Raw genomic sequence first — 12,870 nt, 5'->3', positions numbered from 1 at the left:
TTATAATAATATTTCTAAAAGAAAATAAAGCAACAATTTGCTTTTAAACAATTTTGTTCAATTCTCTGGAATTAATCCCTTTGTCGTAAGAAGCGCAAACGTACTAATAATTCTTATTACTACCTTCAAAATCTTCACAAAAACTGCAATGAATTTACCTCCATCAAAAAGCGAGAACAACTTCCACTACATAACTAAATGGATTAACTCCCATCAGAAAACTTAAATAATTCAAATGGACCAAACACTTCCTTCCAAAAGACACTGACGGTTCTGCACGTAAAAAAATCTTATCTCAACCTGCAGTCTTCTCTGCATAGTAAATCCTTTTTCATGTAAGAAACGAAACGGCTCAGGGAAATCATATGGATAATAGAATATAATAATAGGGAAATAGTTTATTGGCAAGAAACATTCGCCCGATTTTACCTATTTGCTAAACAGCCAGTTGGTTAAAAAAAGCTTTTGAGTGGATTAAAAAGAAAAATATTATTATACTTACCACACCTAAAATGAGAAACGTAGAATTTATCGGTTTTTTCTTTTTTTGAAAAACTTGAGTGTGAGAGGCATTTTAAGATATGTTAGAATATTATGAAGAAGATGATGTGTTTTAAGCTTTCCGTTTTAAATGCGACAAAAACAGAATTATTTTCTTTTTTTTTAACCACGGGAGAATCCAGGTTTTTTCTAAAAATGTCATTATATTTTTTGTGTGTTAGTTTATGTGAGAAACGTTAGTTTGTTTAAGTATTAAAAAATAGTTTAAGTGCTCCAACAGTTTGGAAAGAGTTTGGAATTTTAATTGACGATAAGTTCCTTTTTAAGCTAAAAAATAGGTAAAGCCCGTTCTAGTGTCTAGAAAACTAATTAAACTTATATTGTGATACAAAAAGCACAGAAATATCACTGCTCTAGCTATTCAGAAAGTGGTAAAAATTTGATTGACTAATTCATTTTACGGTAAGAAGGATAACTCCTGTCTCTAGTGGCTAGAAAACTGTATAAGCTTAGTATATTGTAATACACTAAAGAGCTCTGACATTTTAGTGCTTTCACTATTAAGAATGCGGTAAAAACTGATGACAATAAATCCCATTTTACGATAATATCATTATAAATTCAGCTTCTAGTGACAAGGAAATGGCTTATATTTATATTACCATCCATAACAGAGATCAATTTAAAATTTTAGTGTTCTAGCTATGCGAAAAATTATCGAAATATTGATTGACAATAAATTACTTTTGTCGGATGACATTAATTTTAACATTGAACATTTAACATAATTTTGGCACTGAAATTGTTAAGCAAATAAACCTTTCAGAAGTACCATTTAAGAGTAAAAATTAATGGTAATAATTATCATAACTTCAACAGCCATTAATTTTAACACAGAACATTTAACATAATTTTGACACTAAAATTGCTGGACAAATAAGCCTTTCAGAAGTACCGTTAAATATATAATCGAACGATAAATCTAAGTCCTGAAATAAACTTATTATTTATAGTACAGGATGTCTAAAATTAAACTAATGGTTACCAAACATTTATGTCAGTAAAACAGTTAAGATGAAAAAAAGTAGCAAATTCGTGCGGCAGGTGGTAGTTTAAAGCTTTTTGAAAATAATAGAGGCGATCAGACCGCGTTCACTAGATTCATCAGGGGTCACACAAAGTGCATGAAGTATGAACAGCAGCGAAAGATCTGCAACAAATGTTTCTCCAGTGCAGCCTGCTCGGCCCACCTCCTTAGCTGTGTGGATTTTGAAAAGGAGGATTTTCTGCGCGACCCGGTCTTGTTTTTTGATTTCCTGAGGGGGATGGACACATGGACCTGGTCTAGCTCTGCTAGACTAGTGAGGATGAGAAACAACAACAACATGTTTCTCATGCATGTAAGAGTCATGCATAAACCTAAAACCACACTATTATATCGCAAAAATTATGATCGGATATGAACTAATTTTCCAACAAATTAATAAAACCTAATGCAATATTAACAATGTTAACTGAAAAACCTAAAAGAAAACTTGTGCATCAAAATATTTATTGCTGTAATAATTTAAATTAAACAAAAAAAAGCTTCTTTCAGAGACATTTTGTAAATTTTTTAGCAAACAGTTTCAAACCGCATCACCCATTAATAAAATTTGGAATATATATAGCAGTGATTGTCACAAGCTATAAAATGGTCGTTAATTGACTTCTAAATCAATAAGAATAAAAACCTAATACAAATATGTTAAATCATATTTTTTAATCTAGATAAACGATCTAGTTGTGAATCGGTTTTTCAGAAGGTTAACTTCATTTCACTGACAGAAAATAAAACGTTCAAAAAGTAATCGATACAATTCATTGAAGTGTAGACGTTCCAAACCATATTTAAGTATGGAATTTCAAAGCTCTTTTAGGTGTTATTGGATTTTTTTTTGTCCATTCCAGACCATGGGAATTACCAATAGTTTCGCCAAGAAAGTACTTTTTGTATAAGTATAGATCAGCCAACCCCTAAAAGCTGTTACTTCTTAAAAGTGAAAATCACTTCCTACTTTTAAAAGCTTTCAATCGGATTTTAAATGATCCGAAGAAAATCTTTTCTTAATGTAACGCTTAAAGGATTTTCGATTACTTTCTTTTCCCAAAGCAATACAGAGTATAAGATTAAATCGCTTGAACCATTTCAAAACTACTCTTAAATACTTTCATTTATCAAAAACTTGTTTGAAAACTCATATTTTGGGAGGGGGGGGGAAATATATTTCCCAATATTAACAAATAGAGTAGTAAAAAATAAAAGAAAATATCTTTATTCAGATAAAATGCGTTCTTGAAAGGGATTTATTGCTCTCTCTGCCAACATTATCCAGACATTCAGTGATATGAACCAAGAGAGTCCAGTGGCATATACTAATATGATATCGGTCCCTCTTTTGCATCTGCATATGCAGTCATGGAATATTTATCCAGACTGTCTGCATATTTCCGGATAAATATTCCACCAGTTTTTCATAGGAGGTCATTGGAATTCCTTTCCAAGCGTCCATCACAATTAAAGTGAATGCTGACAGCGGAGAGGGTCGTTTCCGCATTCCCAATATGCGTTCTAATTTAGCTGAAAGACATTCTGTGGGATTTAGATCAGTGTTGTGTGAAGGCCAGTCAAGTATCTAAGCGCCAATTTAGTCAAACTATGGCTATGCAAATCTTGGTGTGTGAATGGAGCAGTTGTTCTACTAGAAGAGAAATGGGTCTTCCCGAAATATTGCCGTAGAATTGGGAGAGAAACATTGGCCAGAATATCCACACTTTACCAGTGTATCTTTATTTTAAAAAATTACCCAGCACTTATTTGTAAACATATCTCAGTTACGAGCTTTGCAATATAAAATCTGACATTCCGATAAGTAAATCAAAAGCTATTCAAAGCGAAAGCATATTGTAATTGTTTTTTTTCTCTGTACTTATAATTAGAAATATCATAAAAATGCAGAGGAATCTAATGTTCTCATACACTTGTACACTTGCCTTAAAATGTATTGGAATATCAATATACCAATGACCATTAGGTCATTAGGTAACAAGCCCTCCAATATTTCATAATAATACAACTCGTATCTTTTGAGTCTTTTCTTCCTTGGACATATTTTATATTCGTCGATGAACACCCGACCCACTTTTGGGTACACGACAACTAATGCTAAACTCCATGGCCTTGTAATTTTGAATTCAATCCAGAAGACAAGGGAACTCCTGGATCAAGCACTGTGAGAAATTTTCCTTCGTAGAGGATTTTTTGATGGAACTGACCTGCATTTGCGTTGCATGGAAAGGTAAACCAAGATAACCTCTCATGGTTAGCCTGACGGCAAGAAGAATCTAGCCATGATCCTTCTACTACTGAGGATATTTTAAGTACTGTAGTCAGCTCAAGCCGGATGTGGAATTCGTATCGACCAGCCATAGCTGGGATTCGATCCCGGTTCACTTGTTTGGGAGGCGAACGCTCTATCCTCTGAGGCATCACGGTTCATACGCTCTTTATAAACTTCAGCATTGAAAGCAGAACTAAACTTGTGCCCTGCATTTGAAGTTAAGTTTTGGAACTTACATTTTGCTCTTTAATAAATGCGTGTATATTTAATTTTACCGGTGCATAATCTTCAATGCGCATCTTTGATGGCATTTATTATTTAAAATGAAATAAACCAGTCATACCGTTTTACGAACCAGCTAAAAAGGCGAATAAGTTTTTAAAAAATTTAAGCTTCTAAAATCTTCCATGTCCTTTTTCCAAAAAGCTCTTCCTACTTAGAGCCCCTGAATTAGAATGCTATAGAGAAGCCTTCCAATAGTCATTTTTTTTCCAACCACATTTAATGCACAAAACGTGCTCATGTTTATTGATTGCCCCAAATTCACTCTATCACTTTTAAAAATTAATTAATAAATCAAAAGCATCTCGGATCCGGAAATAGCGTTCAGAAAAATAAAAGGAAATAAATCTCGAGTTAGGAAATTTACAAGTATAATTTTTTTCACTTTTTTTTAAATATTTTGTTGGCTTTCCATACTGTATTCACCATCAATCCTAAAAAAACAAACAAACCCTACCGGAAGTCTTGAGGTCCACTTCAGACGTCATAGCATTGACGTGACTATTTCTTTTTTATGACGTTCCGGGTTTGTTTGTACATACTTGGAATACTCAATTATTCCGAATTTCATTTTTGTGTTATATTTTTGCAAAAAATGTGTTCCTCATATTTCAAAATATCAGATGAAGATATGAAAAATAAGCAATTCTGGAAATTATCCTATATTGATTTGCAAGTACCTGATCGTTGAGATGTGGATTTACGCAATTTAGTTTGCACCAGCAGAAATTCTTCTACCTGAAACTTCTACCGGAAGTTCAAACAATCTCTACAATTACTGCCCCCTACCGTGGAGATCATGAAACATGGTTAGGAGTATGGAGAATAAAGGCAGCGAATATCTTAGACTGAAATCCATTTGTCTGGTCTCAAACGATTAGGTTTATTCGATTTGCCTTTACTCAGTTTCTTATCTTATTTTTGACTTCCTTCGCTAAGTGTTTGAGAAAACCACATAATAAAAGCAAAATTTGACATTATCTTTCTAAAAAAAGTACCTGACATCATCTAATGTTGTTTATTAGTTTTCTTTCCCTTTGTTCCTTACTTCAATTTAATCTACTTTCTTTTTATAGTAAAGATAAAGAAAACAAACATCTCCTATAATCCCTCTTAGGAATCGATAATTTGCCCATTTATGTTTTTTAATATCTTTATAGCTATTAAAACACATATAATGAAACTAAATCAATAAAGGGCTTTTCCCCCAGCTCTAAATGTTACTACTCGGTTATTTTTTTTGTTTGATTCGCAATTATTGATTTTACTGTGAATTTATCCAGAATTTTACACAATGCTGGTAAAAAACAGTTTTTCTTATGAAAGTTGAAACTATTGACTTACACTCATGGACAAAAAAATTAACTCAAAAAGAAATAATTGCGCCCACCCATCGACGCCTCCGTCTGGAGGTTTGCCGCGCACGAGGAAACTAGACTGCAGCGGAATGGAACTAGGTCGTTCTTAGAGACGAATCCAAATTCAATCTCATCAATGATGACAATCGTGTTCGTGTGTGGAGACCCCGTGGTGAACGCCTCAATCCTGCCTTTGCTGCACAGCAGCACACCGCTCCCGCAGCTGGTGTGATGGTATGGGGTGCCATTGCCTACAGTACACGGTCAACCCTAGTATGGTTCCGTGGCACCATGACAGCCCAGCGGTATGTCCTTGAAATCCTGCAACCACACGTGTTGCCACAGATGCAATGGCTTCCAGGAGCCTTTTTTCAACAAGGCAATGCTCGGCCTCATACTTCAAGGGTGTCACAAGATAGTCTCCGTACTGTTACTACCCTTCCTTGGCCTGCCCGATCCCCAGATTTGTCTCCAATCGAACATATCTGGGATCATTTGGGACGGCGAGTTGGGCATTCCACGAGTTTGAATGAACTAAAGGCAAGGTTACAGCAAATATGGAGCAAAATGCCTCAGGACATCATACAGAACTTGTATACCTCAATGCCCGATCGCATCGCATCGTGCATTCGCGCTAGAGGGGGTCCAACGGGGTATGAACTCCTCCGTTCTTTTGCCTTTTTCTCTGAAATAAATTATCCTTTTTCTTTAATTTTCTAATCATTTACTTATATTAAAGTAGTCCTTACGTATGTAAAATTTAGTTTCATTTTGACGACTCCTTTTTTGGTGCGCTAGTTTTTTTGTCCATGAGTGTGTTTGATTACGTTTACCACGTCTAAGCAAGTAGGATTCTTTTAAGATTTATTAGTGAATATAAATAGTTTTGTTCGGTAACCATTCTTTAAAATAGCATTTTAAATTAAATTTTTATTGTTATAACTAATTTGGTGAGTTCGCAACTGTCATTTAATATTTTGTCGTACCAAACAGGCTGATATAATCTCATCTGCATGAAGCTGATCGTTAAGTTCTAAATCATTAAATGAATCTCTTTAACGGTAATTTATGATATCAAATGAAGGTAATTTACATAAAAAAATAATACAGATTGTAAAATTGTTAATAAGTTTAAACACCGATTCAAGCAAGTTTATCTTGAATGCAGAGTAATAAGGTAATATCTTAGAACTACATTATAATAAAGAAACAACGTTTTTAGTTTTAAACATTTAATTTTGAAAAAGAAAATCAAAGAATGTGAAAGTCAGTGAGGGAAAATTATATTCTACAATGCGATCTTGCAGCCAATGATAACGTCTACAAAACGGTCAGACTACAAATTTATCTAATAGTGTCAGAAATAAAAAAATAAGCAATTTTAAATTTTATGGCACACTTCAAAATCTACGAGAGATACGAAGTTTGTAAATTAAAGAATTTATGAGACTAGTAGCGTAACGGTTCAAATTTCAAATCTTAATAGGATTTTGTAGTATGTTCTATAAATAAATGACATTCATATGAAGTAACGATGCCTTATCAGAATAGCAATTGAAACTGTTTCAAACCTCCAGCATGTGTAAAGAGTCAGTGTTTTGTCAAGAGTCCATGTTTTAAACCGATTTAAAACCTTTTCAAGCGAACGAAAGCAGATGGAATATGAATGATACAGAGAAAAGCCTATTGAAATGCTGACAAAATCGGGAATCTTGTGTTACCAGATCGTTGGTTTAATGATTGGAATGATTGTAGAAGAAGTGGATTTAGAATCGCCCGCCGTTTATTGTATGCTGGATTGATTTGATTTCCGAAAGTGTACATANTTTCTCCCAATACTTGATCCAGGAGTTCTCTTGTGTTCTAGATTGGGTTCAAAGCTAGAAGGCTATGAATGAATGACACATAATATATACTTCTATAAGTAAATGACATTCATATGAAGCAACGATGTCTTATCAAAACTGTGCTATCTTCTTGAGCAACTGAAACTTTTGCAAACAGCTGCAGGCATAAGAAGTCAGTGCTTTGTCAAAAGCCCATGTTTTTTCAGTGATTTAAGACATTTTTAAATGGACGAGAGCCGATGAAATATAAATACAGAGGAAAGCCTTGGAACAGAAAAAGAGCTGTGGAAATGCCTGCGAAATACGGAATCTTGTGTATTCAGATCGTTGGTTCAACGATCAGAATGATCGGAGAAGAGTACATATAAAATCACACCCTCTTTTTTTGATATTTTGAATGCTGGGTTGATATGATCTCTAAAAAATGACATACCTATGAGAAAAAATAGCATCAGAAGAACAAGCATCACAGCTAGAGGCTTTATTAGCTAACAGATACCTATGGCTCTTCAACCTCCTTACTCTCCTGACTTGAGTCTTTGCGACTTTTTTCTCTCCTCTGAGATTGAAAATACAGCTATAGGAAAGTCTTTTTTTTACATTTAAAAAAAATAAAGGCTCTAAGCGAACTAATAAAGGAGATTGATATGATACTGTGATTTTTATTTAAAGTTGTATGCGGCAGGAGATGTGGTTGAAAAAAAAATCAAATACCGGAACTATTGCCGTACACTTTGTATACTGGAGTATCAGATATTATAAATCCAATAAAAGCAATGCGATCTTTGATGTCTCAGTCAATATAGCATTCGCCTTCCAATGAGGTGAACCCAGTTTGAATTTCAGCGATCGTTGGTTAATACGAATTCTGCATCCGGGTTTCACCGACCATTGTGCTGACGTAAGATATTCTCAATGGTAGACGGACCATGGCTTAGAGTCCCTTTTGCTGTTAAGCTAACAGTGAGAGGTTTTCGAGGTTTTTATCTCATGGTAGCGTGAATGCGGGTTAGTTCCAACTAAAAGTCTTCCACGAACTCAAATTTCACCCAATACTTGATCCAGGAGTTCTCTTGTGTTCTAGATTGGGTTCAAAGCTAGAAGGCTAGGGAATTGAGCATTAGTAGTCGTAAACCCAAAATTGGGTCAACTGTTCCACGACGGTTATAAAATAAAAGCAATGTGCATGAATAATATGATAAAGCCATGCTCTTATATTATATTTTTTAATACAAACACAAACCGATTTTATTAGTTGCTTTGAGTGCTTGTGTGTGTATTTTTTTTTTCTTTTCTTCGAGCCATCGTTATTTTTATCCTGATCAATAAACTAAGTTTCTTTAAAAATATCTGACTCCTTTTATTTTATATTTTTATTAACAGTAATACAAAAAATATTTCGTGGGTGAAGACACATTAACGGACTGAATTTCTCGAAACCACATTGCCCTTTATGACGAGAAGAATTTTTACGATGGCGTATAAAACCGGATAAATAACTTTATTTTTTCTAACCTAAGCCTTGATAACAAAATGGAAAATTGAGTTTCCAATAACTGCTGCTCTCCTTTTTATGTACTCGGTTTATAGATCTCAATATTATATCTAAAATCTTGTTACAGATCTAGTTTAAAGACCATCAAACCAGTTTCTTCATTTCCTAGATGATTTTAACTGAAACTTGTTAAAGAAAATAAACGCAATTTTCTCCTTACATTTTTGTTTAATTAAACCTTCATCTAGGGAATTAAGATTGTTTTAAGAAACCAATCACTAATTTAATTATAGTTTGCCATTAATGAATTTATTTTTATTTTGTTTGGTGAAAATTTCTCGTTATCAGTATTTAGTTTTAGTAACATTTAACGAAACGAAGTTATGCAGAGAAGATCTAGGAGATTTTTGTTTTGTTTTGTTTTTTGTTGTATGAGATTTTCGAACCAATCTTGGATTTTTTCACGTCACTGATTTTAAGTATGCATTGTTTCTTTCTACAAACAACACTTTATGAAATCTAGTTATATATTCCTGACTGGGATTGTTTTAGAATTCATTTAATTGAATACTAAGTGCCCCCCAATTCTCTGCTACATAAAGAATGGTTAGAAGAAGGAGATAATAAATTTCAATTTATGATGCTATTCGTTAAAGTCATATGTTTTGTGTGATATTGTTATCTTCAAAGGAGCAGACTATGCATTTAAGGAGTATATGCATTTAAATTCATACGCTCTTTATAAACTTGAACATTGAAAACAAAAATGAACTGAGCTGAAAATTTTATTTTTATCTGTAATTAAATTTTGTACCAAAGCAAATTTCAGATTTCAATTAGTTAAGACTAAGTAAGGGGATGGGGGCCAGAGTGGACATCTGAAATAACCTTATTGGTCATATTTTGTGCGGGAGATATCGCAGATTGGCATTACCGATGTACACTTTAATGTTCAGTTGCATATTCACACTGTGAACAGTTTAGTTGAAATTTGTAAAAGAAGGTTTATAAGGTGTAAAAGCAACATTCAAATTTCCATTTTATTATATTTTATTTTCAGGAATCAAACTGAAAGGGATAATATATTATTGTTTTTTAGGTATTTTGATATTTTCTTTTACTCAGCATTTAAGAGGAACAACATTAAAAAAATTTCAAAATCATTTATAGAAACATTGTTATGAAATTTACAAGTATCACAACCCTTAGGAAAATTTCGCATAGGTTTGACATAAAAAAACTACCATAGGATATTCTTATGGGATCTTGCCGATGGCTAGCCTTATAGCTTGTTCACATTAAGCCCCGTATGATTGAGATGAGATAAGTGTGGACAAAAATATTTTTTTTTAAATTATTAGGGAAAAACTAAATCATACCAGATTATTGTTAAAAACTACTTCATGATGTAAAAATTATAATAAATATGGTTTTTTGAATAAATTTATAAATTCAGTTCACATTAGCCTCCCTCACTCCTACTTATATAATTATAACAAAAATTTTGTTTATATCAAAAAATTTGTAATTTGCCCTATCTGTGGAAGTAGTTTTACGTTTTGTAGCACTTCGCTTAAAGTTGTACTTTTATATCTAATCTCTAATTTTCAATTTGAAAAATACAGTGTATACATAAAATATAAACATAAAGCTATGATGAAAAACATTACATGAAAACTAAAGGAAAATTAGTTTTTTTTTAACTCTTATCATTTTGAATGAAATTGAAAAAAAAGCAAACAATATTTCTTACTCGCTATGTTCCTTGATTACGGAATCCTAAAATAATTCTCGAAAAGAAATCGATACTGGCAGAAAAAATATTGCCATTTGCGGCCATTTTATTCAATTATCGTCATTGCCATCAAATTATCTTCATTTTTAGCAACGTTATAAGACAAATTTGCTGTTGTTTTGCCGTTTCACCTCGAAACAAAAAATATTCGTGCTACTAAACTTGCATTTTTTATTAAAAGCATTTATATTTTCATTTTTTATAAGCTGACATTATCTGTTTGACAAATGGGAAAATCTATCATAGCGAAAATAATATTAGCAGATATTTAATGCCGTTACCATTGTTTAAGAAAGTTAAGCAGTTTAAATATTTTGTAAAAATAGCCCTCACTCCAAATTTATTAACTTTCATAAATGATTTTTTTTTTTTAATTAAAAATTGGTAGGTGTGGATTTGCCATCATATGTTGCGTCTGTTCAAAATGTAAGGTAAAACCTCAAAGCTGTGTGTTCGTGAAGGCAAACCATTTGGACAGCGAAAACAACTTATTTCATTTTAATAATGCAATATTTGTTTAAAAACATTATCTCTCTATATATATATTTCTCTTATATGGCACCAAAAACTCGTATTTCTCTATCTATTAGCAACACTATAACTAATATTTATTTTCTAAGGTTGCCTAATTTAAGTAGTGTTAAAAAATTAGTTATACTTCAAGTATTTATTTAGATTCATTTTGTTAAGTTGTCTTAAGGATTAATTTAAGTAGTTTTTAATAGTAAGTTGTATGTTAAGTTGTGTACATTAAAGTACGCTGCGTTAATAATTTTGCATTGTTATAGAAATAAAAACTTAGATACAGAGTTATTATTTAGATTTATTTTTAAAATTTTATAAAATGGGTGTAGAAATTTTTAAACTAAATGGTATGATGGTGACACTTATAGTCATACAAGTTGGATGCCTGCAAGTGCATCGTGGGTATGGATCCTGATTGGCTGTTGATACGCGGCATACGTTTATGCTAACAACTGTTCTTTCTATTCGATATCGTCAAATATGAATTCTCTCAATTGGCACATTCTATGCTCTTTTCCAAATAAAGGTTTGGTTAATTCCTTACTTAACACAAAGACAGACACGAAGTTATGTTTAACATGGGCTGATTATGCAATAAAATGTCAGATACACAACACAAAATAATCACAATTACAAAAAAATTACATAAATAAAAAATAATTCTTTGTTAGACAAAAGTCGCAGACAAGAGAGACTTATATTTTACCAAATTCGACAGGCAATTCAGCTTTGTATTTAATTCATGTGGAAAAACTTAACTAAGCCTTAGCTAGCAATATCCAGAATAATAACACTCCATCTTGTTTATATTTGTTAATAATAATGCTCCTTCTTGTCTCCAGCCAGTATAATGACACTCCATCTTGCGCAGAGGTCATATCAGGTGGTTGTGTAACTGTGGTCTTCTTCTTCTTGAGTTGAGAGTATCCCATTGGACCCCTGAAAGTGACGTTAACATGAACAAATCATAGCATTCGTTTATGCTAATGATTCAGAAGCCAACCACGATTGATACACACGCGTAGTACCTCAAATTAAATCTGATCCAAACATTGATTTAGAGTGATAATGAGCTAAGCCTAATTGCTGTAAGGTTAATCCTCCAATCACAGCCATGTGTTTTAAATCACATGGTTGGGCCTAAACGTGTATTCTTCTTTTTGATTTGCAACTGCCCAGGTTATGGTGACGGAGCTTGCCTTTTTCGAGAAATAGAATATGTGTATACACACTTGCCAACTCTTCCGTTTAACCCGGAAAATTTTAATTTTATATTTAATATGGTGGCAAAATTTATAGAATCACATTTAATTCTTTATTTAATAAATGCGGTTTGAAAGGTTTGCTAGCTCTCTCTAGCAAACCTTTCATTCAATAAATGAAAGGTTTGCTAGCTCTCTGATAGTGTATTTCATTGTTGACTAAATTTCAACGAAACATCAACATACAATCTCAATTCCATTGGATTCATCAGAAAACACTATTTTGAAAAGCCTAAAAACTAGGCAGCCATGTATACATTATACGATACTCAAGTTAATTCTTGAGAGGTGCGAGAGGAAGTAGCACAGCACGCAATGGAGCATTGGAATGAGTTTCCAATCCTGTGAGAAGTTTCCTATTCTGACAGAGATGGAAATAATTTTAATAATTTCACTGCCTACTATGCTGAAATGCCCTATACTCA

At 32.8% G+C, this 12,870-nt stretch overlaps 1 protein-coding gene across 2 annotated transcripts in view; it reads left to right on the top strand.

Annotated features, from left to right (window-relative positions):
• LOC107456846 (sodium/potassium-transporting ATPase subunit beta-1-like) overlaps positions 1 to 12,870 on the top strand; it is a 93,473-nt gene that overhangs the window by 44,658 nt on the left and 35,945 nt on the right. The gene's annotated exons all lie outside the window — the stretch shown is intronic.

The sequence above is a fragment of the Parasteatoda tepidariorum genome, chromosome 3 (assembly GCF_043381705.1).
Source record: "Parasteatoda tepidariorum isolate YZ-2023 chromosome 3, CAS_Ptep_4.0, whole genome shotgun sequence".
NCBI lineage: Eukaryota > Metazoa > Arthropoda > Arachnida > Araneae > Theridiidae > Parasteatoda > Parasteatoda tepidariorum.
This window is presented reverse-complemented; position numbering and strand designations above follow the sequence as displayed.